The sequence below is a fragment of the Moschus berezovskii genome, chromosome 15 (assembly GCF_049115385.1).
Source record: "Moschus berezovskii isolate FMDL1 chromosome 15, NW_MosBer_1.0, whole genome shotgun sequence".
NCBI classification, from domain to species: domain Eukaryota; kingdom Metazoa; phylum Chordata; class Mammalia; order Artiodactyla; family Moschidae; genus Moschus; species Moschus berezovskii.
In genome coordinates, this window is record NC_142474.1 from 2,282,781 (window position 1) to 2,296,661 (window position 13,881).

A 13,881-nucleotide genomic window follows, 5' to 3' on the forward strand; every position below is an offset into this window, starting at 1 on the left:
AGCTCCCACTCTGGGAGAGTATTTCTGAGACGTCTGCCTGCTCCCCGGATGCCCGGGACAGCTCTGGCCCTCAGTCTCCCCGTCTCCCTCCCTTTTTCTTTCTTTCTCCCTTAGCTCTCAGTTCCCCACCTGTTTGTGACTCAATATCAGCCCATTAAACTCTGCTCAACACAAATCATCCAGAGTTGGTTTCTTTGCAAGATAAAGTACCAACCCCCTAGTCTAAACATGGACTGAAAGATTTAGAACCTTGGTTTCCACGCCCTCATCTAACAGCTGGAGAAATTAAAGTTAAGAGGAGACTTTCAAATCTGGGGTCAAGGAGGCCTTGTGACTTTGATGATTAAAAGCACGAGTTCTTGAGACAACGGGTCTGGACATAAAGCCCGCCTCTGCCATTTTGTAGTTATTAATTGATATGGGACACATGGCTTTCCAAGCTTCAGGTCCTCATCTCTTAATATAAGAATAGTACCTAGCTCCCAGGGCTGGGAATGCTATAAAGTGCATAGTAACCTTTGGCTGTTATTTTAGTGATTATTCTTCTAGATTTCTTCTGAGAAGTCAAGCAAAATAGGAATGTAAATTGAAAGAAAAGAAAAAAAAAAAAAAAGATAGCAGGAAGGCATTGAAGAAAGCCTTTCTCCAAAGGGATGTTTATTTCAGAGGCAAGCAGGGGGAAGCTCAACCAGCTGTTTTCCAGGAAATCATCCACTTAACCCAGGGTGAGCTCTAAATTTTAATGACCATGCAGTGTTGGTCAAGACTGCAAAAAGAAGAAAACAAAAAAGGATGAGGATGTAAAAATACAACCACACGCTGCATAAACCCTGACGCCTCCAGTATTTAATCAGATTCCTGAGTTTGGAGGTGGTTCCCATCTCCTTTAGGAAAAGAGACACAATCATCACCCATCCTGGCAGCCAAAACCTGAGCTCAATAGTACGTAGCAGAAATCAAGTTCCGAGGTTCACTAGGATCTTGGAGCAGTAAGATGCAAATGATTAATCCGCACCCACTGGACTAGAAGTTTGGGGGTTGGGCTTTGCCTTGGAAGCTTCTCCTGCCACAGATGTTCTCCTGTCTCCAAGCTCCCCCTTCCCTGTCCATCCAAAGCTTCTCATCTCAGCACAAATGCCACCTCCTCTGAGAAGCCTTCCTACTTCTAAGGGAGCTACACTCTCAGAATGTTCCTTTTCTTCCTAGCAGTCCCGAGTTTGTAATGAGATGCTTTTTGTGATTGTTGGATCAGCTGCTTTTCCCAAGTAGACTGCAAGTTCCACGTGACTAGAGATGGTATCTGTTATATATACTGCAGGTCAGGTTGGATCGGTTTCAGACCTGCAACGGTAACTCTACATCTTTCTCGATGTAATGGCTTTGGCAATGCTCTATTAATTATCACTCACTCACTCAGCTGATGAGCACTTGCATCTTTAGCATGTACTTTTCATTCAATTAATTATTAATAACCTATAAGTGTTTACTATCTGCCAGGCGCAAACGTGAGCAGTGAGGACACAGCCATGACAAAAAGAAAAAGTCCTGCACCCACGTGGAATTTAGGGGAGGGGAGCATCAGTGAACACACGAAGATGACCCACGTCCCTGGAGTCTTAAGTGCTCTGGAGGAAAATAAGTAGAGAAGAGAAATAGGGAGGGTCAGGATGGGGGCAACTTTGAAAAGAGATGCAGGAGAAGCAGAAACCCCAGCAAGTGAGGGAACACAGTGTGGGGCATGGGGGCAGAGGTCGAGAGGGAGCCGCAGGGAGGGGCGTGTCCTGGGGTCAGGCAAGAGGGAGCAGGAAACCCCATTAGCAGGCCATTAGGCATCGCCCGGCCAAACAGGACGCTGACTCAGAAGGTCAGTGGAGGCGGAGAGAACCGGACAGACCTGGGACCTGCCTTGGAGGGGGAGGCGACAGGACGAGAGAGGAGGGACCCGGGGTGCTGAGGCCTTGGGCTGCGCGGGGTGTTGGAGGCCCCGGAGCTCGGGGGGGACGCTCAGCAGGACGGGGATCCTGGTTCCCTTTGCTCACCTGGCGTGGGACGTGACCGAGGGAGGTGGCGCAGGGGAGCATGCTGGCACACGTTTTTAAAGTGAGTCACGTCCACACACAGGGGAGCAGACGCGCGAGAAGCAATCCCGCCTGATGACTCTTCCCAAAGGAGCAGATCCGGGAAATCAGGCCCCGAACGTCCCTCCGCGCCCGCTCCACTCACTCCTCACTGTTCTTCCCCCAAGGCAGCCACTGGCGGCGCCCGACTGGGCTCTCACTGACAGCGCTCAACCCGCGCTTCACGGCAACGTGCGAGGGGCGCGTGCGGCGCCGGCCTACGGAGTCCCCGGGGCGCAGGCTCCGTCTCGCAGGCCGGCTGCTCCCGGCTCTCCCGGGGCCGGCCTGTGGCCCTCCCGCCCGCAGGGGGCGCGCGGGGCCGGCGAGGGCGGCCGGCGGCGCGTCCCGCGAGTCAGGGGCCGGCCCGCGCGGGCCCCGCTCCCCCAGCCTCGCCCCCGGCTCCCACTGCCCTCGTCCGGGCCCCACGGAGGAGAGCCTGAGGCTCCCTCGTCAGTTGCTAGTTCTCGCGGCGTGCAGTACCGGGTGACGTTACAGCCAGTTTCCCCGTCCTGGAAGTTAATCTCTCCTCCCCTCTCACGATCCCTGGCATTATTTCTTTTGGAAATAATTCCCTGTGCACTCTGCCTCCATAAATCTCTGACCCCTGGCACATGGAACAAGCCTGTATTGCAAGGGAACAGAATCAACAGGCAACTGGGAGGCAAGCTTCTACCGTCTGCAGTTTCGCCCCAGTAGGAGGACCAGGTATCGCCTCTGGGACAAAAGGCTCATCTTTTCAACTGCTTTTACTGTTCCGGAGACCCCAGTCCCTTGTCTTTTTACTAAAGCGCTGTTTTCACCTCCTTGGCTCTGCACATGTTTTCTGCATAATATAAAACACTAACCTTTAAGTCTTCCACATCCTGGTGTGCTCTGGACTCACAGACCAGTTTTCAGACAGACACACACGATACACACAGACACACACACACCACACACACACCCGAATCTGTACTAGCTGACTGCTGGCAAAAGAAAACAACTTTTCATTGTTACTTAGGCTCTGCTTTAACACCTTAATTGAGATATAATTTACATGCCATAAAATTTACCCGTTTTCAGTGTGTAATTCAATCTTTTTTTCTCAGGAGGTGTATGCTGGCTGCTGCTTTTCGAACAAGGAGCCAGTGGGTGAGCATTTGCCTCCACAGGCCCTCCTCACTTTGAGAGGTGACATCTAAAGATCAGAGACCAGATTCTGTTTCACCCCCCAAAATAGCTGTTTTATTCACTGTGCCATTTACAACTCACTTCCTGTGTTTTGACTGAGCTGCAGGCCTGCTTCTTAGAAGCCAGGTGGATTTGTTTTTTTTTTTTTTACACTGTCAAGAAGTTTCTCTTGTGGTAGAGGAATTTTGTGCTTGCTTTTTTGTTTTGTTAGTGTTTAGTGAGTCTTCAAATCTTTGCTTCATCTGCTGGGCTAATTAGAGACGTGAAATGTACCTTTGTGACAAGACAGACTATTCAGACACAGTCAGTATTTAGAGCTCTGCTCAAACGTTCACAGCATTCTGTTGAGACTGCTGAAAAAGGAAGGTGTCTCGAAGTATAAATAGGGCATGGAGGCCTAGAACTTTCCCCTAATGTTACAGTCTTCATCTATCCTTGGGTTTTGACATCTCTGGGTCTTTATTTTTTGAGAAACAGAAATGACAATAATCACTTTAGGAGATCTGCCTGAGGATCACCTGACATAATTCACTTGAAAACGCGTAGAATTCTACCAGTTTTTAAAAATCTGTTACTGTTCTGAACACGAATCTCAAGAAGCTTCACTAATGGTGTAAGAACTCTATTTTGGCGAAAGTACATTAAGAAATGCATAGTACCTGCTGTTGGAGAGTGTGTACCTGTTTAACCAATGGCTCGACGAATGGGTAATGAGGCGTACTGTGTGCCAAGCCCTGGGGATTGAGTGGTGGTTAGGCAGGTAGAGCTGGGAGGAAGAAGGATAGTCAACATATAGTTGAGCAAATAAATATCTAAGTACAAACTACGCAAGGGTTGGGGAAGAAGCTATTGTGGGGTGTGTGTGTCTAAAGCACCTTAAGATAATGAATATTCTGCTAGTAAACGTATACCTATAGGCACAGAAAAATTTTCTGAAACAATTCATGAGAAATTGGTTGTAAGGGTCTCTTTTTGTGATAGAAACCAGAAAAGTACAGAGGGGAGTGTCTTCTACTTTTTTATCCTATATGTCTTCTACTTTTCTATACAATTTCAAGTTTCTAACTATAAGCATGTACTTTTATCATTTGTTTTGTTGTTATCCTAGAAAAAAATAGATGTATCTTTATTAAGATATAAGTAGGCTTTATTAAGCCTATCAGTAGGCTTCTTTGGTCAACAGGCTGAGAGTCCATTTTTATTTCTTCCTTAGACTTCTATCTAAAAACAACCTGTTATTTTAAATGAATAAATGATTAACTGCTTGAAATACTTAACTTGTCAAGCCAAACTAATTAAATATTAAATATTACCCTTGAAGAGACAAAGGTCATTTACTAGAGTGCAAGAATTCATCAACCCACACCGAATCACTGCCAGCCTGCTTGTGCCCACGAAGTCTGCCCAGATGACACTTTCGCGCAGCAGCTGGTTACTGAGTGCTCACTGTGTACGAGGCACGGTTCCGAGCACTGACTAGCAGATGAAACCAAACCCTCAGGAGGGACAGCCTAGATTCCAGTTGCAGCAAACAGACAAGTAAACCAAATACATATTTACATGCAATAAGTGCCGGAAAAAAAATGAAAGCAGGGTTGGCTGGCAAGTGTCCCAGGAAAATGGAGGGTGCTTTTCGCTCATCTTTCAGAGTCCATTCTGTAGCTGCATCACTGCAGAGAAAGGTCGGGAGGCCTGTCTGAGGAGACGCCATTCCAGCCTGGATGGAGAGAAGGGAGGAGTGAGCCGTGCCGTTAAATGACGCAAGAGTGTTCTATGCCAGAAGGACGGACCAGTAAAGGCTCTGAAATGGGAGAGCTGGAAACCAGTAACTCGACAGTAAGTACAGGACCACTGTACTGTTTATTCTATACACTCGTTACGGTGTTCCGAACACTTCATAGTTTGTGTTCCGAACACTTCATAGTTTAAAGTTAAAACACTAAAGGTGAACACTGATGGCTTTATTACTGTGTGTACAGGACCGAGGCTGTGTGGTTCTGGACACTGCTTCTCTTTTTTCAATAGTTAATTTAAAAAAACAAGTCAGTGTGGACTACACATCAGAGGAAAAAATAGATACATCTTTTATTAAGACAAGGTTTAAGATTCTGTAGCCATATTCATGTCATTGTGATATATTTTTATTATTCTCACAGTATCTCATAAAATGTGTACTTTATTACTATAGTACAGGCCCATTTAAAACACACTTTTTATTGTGGTAAAAAGCACTTAATGTAAACAAACATGTTTTAACCATGGGGCTTCCCTGGGGGGCTCAGCGGTAAAGAACCCGCCTGCCCGTGCAGGGGTGCAGGTGCAATCCCTGGGTGAGGAAGACCCCCTAGAGGAGGATGTGACGACCCCCCGCCCAGTGTGCTCACCTGGGAAATCCATGGACAGAGAGGCCTGCAGGGCTACAGTCCATGGGGCTGCAGAAGAGTCAGACACGATGGAGTGACTGAACAGCAGCAGCATCCTGGTCATATTTAACTGTACCGTTCTGGGGCACTAAGTATATTCTCACCATTGCACAACTCTTACCATCAGCCATTTCTTGAATTCTCCACCTTTATAAACTGAAACTCTGTCCCCATTAAGCACTAACTCCTCACGTCCACCCCCTGGCCGCTACCAGTGTACTTTCTGACTCTACGAATTGTCTGTTCTAGGCATCGCGTACAGTGGAGTCAAAGAGTACTTGTCTGCACCTGAAGCATACTGGAATAGTACAATCCCATGTTTGAATTAGTGGATATTAATCACTTCAGGATCATAAGGGAACGGGCCCTGAGACACACTGCCTTCTGTCCGCTGTGAGATGCTCAGCAGGCGGAGGCCACAGTGACAGTGAGTCCTGAACTGCTTAACGCAGCAGGAAAAGCACCAGCAGCCACGTGCCTCAGCGTGGCCTCTGACTGCGCTGGCTCGCACTTTCTGCTGCGCCCCTCCCTTAGGGTGAGGGGCTGGCTGGGAAGCCCCCTGGCTCCTGCTCCTGCTCCTTCTCTCCTGCTCTCAGTTCTAACTCGACGATTCTGATGAAGGTCACTGCCGTGGCATCCGTGACCTTTCTCTCTCCCTGCCTGAGCACCAGGTTAATTTTCTCTTCCTCTTCCAAACAGGGTCTGTGGGCGGGTTGCTCTAGAACAGTGGTTCTCAACCTGAGGCACCCAAATCCGCCCCCACCCCGTCCTTCTTGGGGGCATGTGGCCGTTACAGGAGACAGGGTTGCCTGTCATGACTGTGGAGAGGGTGCTGCCAGCAGCTAGTGGGTCCAGACCTGGGGAGCTGGTAAATAGCGCACAATGCCCAGGAGAGGCCCCCAGCACAGAATGACCCAGTCCGAACATCGCAGTGCAAAGACAGGAGCCGCGGGTCTAGAGAGACCGGCAAAGAGGGAGACGGGGGAAAACGAGCGGAGGTCACTGCCTACTTATGCCCGTCTGGTGTTTCCCACCTAAGAAACAGCACAGCAACTTCTGTCTTTTTTGATGTTGACTCTCTGCTCTTGATTGGGCTTCGCAGCTGGCGTCAATGGTCAAGAATCCGCTAGCCAATGCAGGAGACCCAAAGAGATGCCAGTGTGATCCCTGGAGCAGGAAATGGTCACCCAGTCCAGTATTCTTACCTGGGAAATCCCATGGACACAGGAGCCTGGCAGGTTACAGTCCATGGGGTCGCAAAGAGTTGGACACGACTGAACACACTTACTTACTAACTTATTCTTCTCCAGATTACTCTATATTATTCCTGAAGACTTGGGTGTGTGACTTCAATAACGCCATGTTAGACCCAAACACAATGGAATAAATGAAAACTGGAGGGCAAATTCTAACATGTACTAGAGCTGTATGAGCATTGTTTCCAAGACTTGAAAAAGTCTTCAGATCCTTGGTTTAATTTAATGGATGATACGTTCATCTGCATATGGCATTCAGCAGCAAAGTAAACTTTTTTCTGCCTCTTTGTTTCCAAATCAATGGGGAACAAAGGATATCCCCATTCCATTCAAGCAGTTTCAATGATTCTGGAATGTGGGAGTAATAGTCAAGCCATTTAAAATATAGTGATGAGAAAGCATACTTAGTAACCTTGTAAACATTCTATGAAAGTACAAGGGAACCTTTAAGACGAATATCCAAGTGTCCTTTTTATATAATAACCCTTTGTACTCTGACATGTTCAGATGCCAATAAAACAGAATTGAACAGAACAAACTAGAAGAATGCAAGTTCCAAATTTTCTAGTATAAGTGCTGTTAAAACATGACTTTTGTTTCTTAACACTCAGAAAATTCAGTTTCCTCAGCCCTACTTACAGAAAGGACCTTGGACACATAGCTCACCAACTGTCAGAGGAATTCAAGAGGAAGCTAACTGCACCCTAAGGTCTTTGAAGCTCTCAAACGATGACCCAAGTTTTTTTTTTTTTTAAAACAGCAGCTTGGCGGGAAGCAGGAATTAGACAAGAGAACGACTGAAACCCGCCCTCCCAATGGGAAGAGAAACTACCAATAAGGACCCGTGAGGTTTGAGACCACGGCGCGTCTCACTGCCCATTACTCAGATGGCTGCCAGCCCCGTTACTGGCGTGTCCTCCCGCTGCACACAGCCCCGTTACTGGCGTGTCCTCCCGCTGCACACAGCCCCGTTACTGGCGTGTCCTCCCGCTGCACACAGCCCCGTTACTGGCGTGTCCTCCCGCTGCACACAGCCCCGTTACTGGCGTGTCCTCCCGCTGCACACAGCCCCGTTACTGGCGTGTCCTCCCGCTGCACACAGCCCCGTTACTGGCGTGTCCTCCCGCTGCACACAGCCCCGTTACTGGCGTGTCCTCCCGCTGCACACAGCGAAGGCTGGCCGGCCTCTCAGGGGAAGGGGCGCCTCCCCCGCCCGTCTCTCCCTTCTGCCTGTGCTCCAGCTCGCTGCTACCGTCCACGCGTGCTGCAATCCCCTCCAGTGCTCCAAAGGCCCACGCGTGGTCTCCCGCTGGGGCTCAGCCACGCACACTCACTGCTCAGCTGTTTTTCTCAGCCCTTTCACCCACTGATTTCAAATTTCTCTTCCAAGAGGCCAGTGATGGCAGACCTCAACGGAATCAGTTACAAAGAGGCAACCTAGGAAACCACACCAGGGAGAGTTCTTCTAGAGGACAGCAGCCTGAGGTTTTTCATCTAAATCCTGAGTCCTCACTCCAGCCTACAAGGTGGCAGGAAACTCGCAGCCATAATTGAATGAGCTCAGCCAGCCTCGAACTGGTTCTTTTAAAAAGTGTGTGTGTGTGTCGAACTGGTGCTTTTAAAAAGTGTGTGTCGAACTGGTTTTAAGTGTGTGTGTCTGTGTGTGTAGGGGGGGAACACAGGCACTTTGCCCAGGAGAACCTAGAGAGAAAGAAATTCTCTCTCCTAACACTGTGTGAAGTTTGCTGCCAGGGATTCAGTTCATACCTGACCAAAAAAAGAAAACGTCCTACGTAACTGGTTTGACTGTTTCCTGGCTACTACCTGGAGAAGTAAACAGAACCTTATCATTCTCAGGTACATCTGACTTGGACATTTTTTTTTCCCCCAAGTAAATATTTGCAATTTCAGTGCTCTTCCACTGCTGCCAACTGCTGTCTCTGAACTGGATCGACTGACAGTTCTGTCTTGGAGGAAGCCAGCTCCATAGCAACCAGCCAGGGAAGCCTGCACCTTCCACCAGGCTGCCTCTCTGTGGCCACTGGGAGGGACTGGGGGATGCGCGGTGACTTGGGACTCTGCAGTTATCCTGTCAAGCTAGCACTGAACCGAGAGAGGTTCTTCCTGTGCCTCCCGGGCCCCTCCAGTCAGGCAGGATTTCTGTTGATCGCTTTGCACTTCTCAATGAATCCAACACTTGGGGCATTTTCTCTCTTGATTCAGGAAGTGGCGAGCTGAGCTCTCAGAGTCTTTCTGCTCCGCTGATATAAACAAATTGTAGAGGAAGTCAAGTCAAACTTTCCCTTGCTGCTTTTGTTCTCCCACCCAGCAGAAAACAGAGCCAACTTTTTTTCTGGATGACTTTTAAAGATTGCTCTTAACTGGAAAGGCAGAAACTCTCCTCTTTGTTTTAAACCAAGTTACTCAACTCACTTTTTTCAAAAAAGAAATGCCCTAGAAGGTTTGGTTTCTCTTTATTTTTTAATAAGGCTGTTTTCAAGACTTTTCAAACCAAATGTCTCCCTTGACATTGCAGTTACCTAATGGTTGTTCTTTCCTTCAAATTTCAACCAAAAGAGCATTAATGAGCTCTGTGTGGACAATGGCCAGACTTGATTAGAGGCCCTTGGTGCCGATTCACCGGGGAGTGAACAGTCATGATTCAATCAGGGTGCCCGTACAAGGCACACAGCAGACAGAAACAAGTCAACTTATCTGCAGAATCTGCAGATACTGCTTGAAAAAAATCACACACAGTAAGCCCTTCTCGCCGTGGGAGCTACTTGAAGGCCTCATCAGCAGCTTGTAAGATGTCCTCTCTGGGTCTCACTCCTGGCTTGAGAGAGGCCACTTCCAAACCAGAGGCCCCTGACAACCCCGGGCGAGTGCTCAACAGCCCGTCCTAGTCACCTAATGAAAGAAGCTCTGTGCCGCGTAAGCGAAGGGAGGCGGGACGGCGGGGAGACGCACAAACTTCTGCTGGGGGGGCTTCCCACACTGGTGTTCTGGCATGTTAATCCTGGCGCAAGAAGTAAGACGTCACGTCACATGGGTATCTGTATGCCACCCTTGCCCGTCCTTGGCTGGCCCTCCGTGCACACAGGTGGGCAGTCACCTTTCAGAGGCAGCGCGACCTCCCCGTCGCGCTCCTGACGGCATCTCTGTGCCCCCTTCTGTGCAGTGGGGCGCGGTGTGCCGCGGCAGCTGTGTCACACGGGTTAGAAGCAGCACAGTGACCTCTCACCCCAGCGCGTGGCGTGTGTGAGGCGCTCAGTGAAAGGCACTTACTGTTAAAATCCACACCCCTGAGTTCGCCTGGGTCAGGAAAAACCAGTATCGGTAGAATCTGAATTCGGATGCTATTTACAAAGTTACTTCTATTAATATGTCAGAACATGTTTGTTTAACCATGACTGTCCCTGCCCTCCTTATCTACAATGCATCATATACTGTAGCTACTTATAGGCCAAGAGGCACACAGAATCAGTTATGCAAGTTGTAATTGTGCAATTATTGAACAGAGGATGAAAGGAAAAGGTAAGGCTCTGACAGCTGGCTTGAGTTCACGTTTCATCTTATATTCATTACACTGTTTATTTACTTGTCTGCACTCTCTTCTCTGTTGATCATTTTCCAGGCATGCGTTTCCCTTGAGCAACATCAGATGAGAAAGCTATTTCATTTCCATTGCAGGGGAAGCAAACACACAGCACACCCAGAGGCAGGCCTTGCTTGGAGGCCTCAGAGGTATGCTCGACAGTGTCAGAAGCTGTGTGCACCTCCACGCCCCATAACTCCTTTGTGAGCTTTGATGTAGAATATGCAATACCTACAGTGTGCCAAAATTTCCATAAAGCAAATAGAGCTATTATGCCCTGGTGCAGTTGCCACACATTCACCAAATCCAACAACGGCAGGGACTGTGTGCTAGGACACAAACAGTGGTCATCGGAGCTGGCCGGTCCCAGATGAAGACCAGACACACACACACCCCCGCACGGCCAGAAAAGCAGGTAAAGACCAGACACACACACACCCCCGCACGGCCAGAAAAGCAGGCACCCTGTCATAAGTCCTGTGTGTGCAGCCACTTCGGTCGTGTCCGACTCTGTGCAACCCCAAGGACTGAAGCCACCAGGCTCCTCTGTCTGCGGGGATTCTCCAGGCAAGAATACCGGAGTTGGTTGCCATGTCCTCCTCCAGGGCATCTCCCGGATCCGGGGCTGGAACCTGCGTCTCGAGTCTGCTGCGCTGGCAGGTGGGTTCTGCACCACCAGTGCCACCTGAGAGGGAAGGAAGCCTTGCGCTCAACAAACAGCAGATGCGCGGGCGCCACGTTTGCTGCAGTTCCCCCTTATCGCTCCACCTCCTATTATACTTGATGGAACCTGACCTTGGAATTCTGGTGCATGCTCTGTCCAAGTATAAGTGAGATATCAGGGAAAGCAAGAGAGAACTTTGAAAAAAAAGTATTGACTAGGCTATTGGGTTTTTTAATCATTCTATTAATCACGATTCTCTGGAAAAATAGAATCAATAGGATATGGATGTATAGGAAGAGATTATGAGGAAATTGACTCATGCAGTTATGGAGATTAAAAGGTTGCATGATTCTCTGTCTAGAAGCTGGCAGCCCCGGAGAGTCAGGGGTATAGTTCCAGGCTGAGTCCAAAGGCCTGAGAAACAGGAGGGCCCAGGACAGGAAGATCAGTGTCCCAGCTCAAGCCCAGAGTCGGGAAGAGCCAACTCTTCCTCCTCTGCCGTTCTGTTCCGTTCAGTTGCTCAAGGGATTGGATGAGGCGCACCCGGACAGAGGAGGGCACGCTGCTCCACTGAATCTACCAATTCAGTGCTAATCCCATCTGGAAACACCTTTACAGCCATTCCCAGAAACAGCTTGGAACCAATATCTGGGCAACCCGTGATCCTGCTGACACAGAATTAACCATCACAGCCTACTAAAGAGGGACAGGCAACGCGGTCTCCTGGGAGAAAGAAACCTGACAGTGACAGAGGTAACATGCAAGAAACGCTCTGTCTCCGCCCCGGCGTGTCTGACTCCGCTGCCCTGCTCCTCCCTCCACGGGTTCTCCAGGCAAGGACACGGGGTGGGTTGCCATTTCCTCCTCCAGGGGATCTTCCCGACCCGGGGAGCAAACCCGCAGTCTTCTGCATCTCCTTGAGTTGGAAGGCAGATTCTTTACCACTAGTCACTTGGGGAGATCCATCCCCGCCCTAGGAAACACACGTTGCCTAAAATCTTAGAGATCATATATAAAAAACTTGACAGATATTTCCCCAAATTTGACACAAAAATCCTAAGGATTTGTATCACAGTAATGTGTTGTGAAGCCAGAAGAAACTTTTCTAAATTGACAACATTTAAAAATAAATTTTAATTAATCCTGATGGCAGACGGATTAAATCTTCTTCCCAGTAGCCGCTCTCTAGAAAATGATAATCCAAGATCACTGTCATATTAACAGGTAATCCAAGAGTATGCAGGGCTTCCAGGTGACGCTGGCAGGAAAGAACCTGCCTGCCAGTGCAGGAGACCTAAGGAAAACAGGCTCGATCCCTGGGCCCAGAAGATGCCCCGGAGGAGGAAATGACAACCTACTCCAGTATTCTTACCGGGGAAATTCCACGAACACAGGAGCCGGGCCGGCTGCAGTCCATGGGGTCACAAACAGCTGGACATGGTCGAGTGACTGAGCACACAAGAGTATGTAGACAAAATATGCAGAAGGCATATATTGTAGGAAAAGTCAGGTAGTTAATAAAAAAAAAAATCCAGTTACACGCATTATGTGACCCACCTCCACTCTGGCCACGTGACACAGTTCAGGCCAGTGAAACAGCAACAGAAGGTTTCTGGGAGAGTCCTGGACAGGCTTGTTGTGTTCAAAAGGAAAAGAGGTCCTTGGTTCCACTTGTCTTCCTTTTCCCTGACTTGAGAGGAAAGCAGTCAGGCATCCTGCAAGCACAAAGAAGAAAGAATCACAGAGCTCCGACATTCTAGGGCCTCTAAAACAATAACTTCCTGCCTCTGGACTTCCTTTTACGTGAGAGGAGAAAAACCTAAGTCTCCGCTGGCTTTTTGCTATGGTGGTTGCTACTTACAGCTGAAAGCATCCCGAACTGGTTTAATGCAGTCGAGGTGGAGCACGATCAGATGATCAAGCTCACAACAGCAGTGAATGGAGTGATCAGAAAGAAAACCAGATCTTTCTGACCTTAAAATCTGTACCCTTAAGTATGATGTTACACTGTCATTATGATTTCTGCAAGTAAGCAAAAACACAGAGCAAATGTGTTTGCTCCAAAGAGAGTAACAGGCCGTGTCATCTTGCCTCAAACTCTAGGACACAGTCTGCATTCCAATGTTAACTGTAAATTTCTGGAGGATATGGAAAGTGCTAAGAAACCCCTTAATACTGATAATGTTGAAAATATACTGCAAATGTGCCTCCTAATCTTTTTTAAGATTTTTGGGGGGATGTGGGCCGCTTTAAAAGTCATTATTGAATTTGTTACAATATTATTTCTGTTCTATGTTTTGGTTTTAGGCCACAAGGCATGTGCGATCTCAGCTCCCTCAGCAGGAATTGAACCCACATGCCCTGCATTTGAAAGCGAAGTCTTAACCACTAGACCACCAGGAATTCCCTGTACCTCTAATTTATTCCCATTATCTATTTCTCTGTCAATCAAGCTGAGCCTGAGCTCCCCATTTTAGAGATGAGAAGACTGTAGCTCAGAGAGTTCAGGTGGCCTGTGCAGGGTGGTAAGAGCAGGATTAAACTCAGCTCTGCTACAGCCCAGAGCTGGCTTCATTGCAAGTTAGAGGGACAGTAGTAAAGTGTGTCCCCGTGTGTGTTAGGACTGGGTTGGCCAAAAACTTCCTTTTGGTTT

The 13,881-nt window shown here is 48.4% G+C and overlaps 2 long non-coding RNA genes across 2 annotated transcripts; one reads left to right on the forward strand and one right to left on the reverse strand.

Annotated features, from left to right (window-relative positions):
- Positions 1–2,634: 2,634 nt before the first annotated feature.
- On the forward strand, positions 2,635–5,067 carry LOC129535205 (uncharacterized). The gene is made up of 3 exons (XR_008681550.2): positions 2,635–2,822; positions 3,206–3,248; positions 4,936–5,067. It is a non-coding gene; the product is annotated as an uncharacterized LOC129535205 (long non-coding RNA).
- A 4,361-nt stretch (positions 5,068–9,428) lies between these two features.
- On the reverse strand, positions 9,429–13,046 carry LOC148775315 (uncharacterized). The gene is made up of 3 exons (XR_016039068.1): positions 12,786–13,046; positions 12,601–12,677; positions 9,429–11,249 (listed from the first exon to the last, which is right to left on the reverse strand). It is a non-coding gene; the product is annotated as an uncharacterized LOC148775315 (long non-coding RNA).
- Positions 13,047–13,881: the final 835 nt, after the last annotated feature.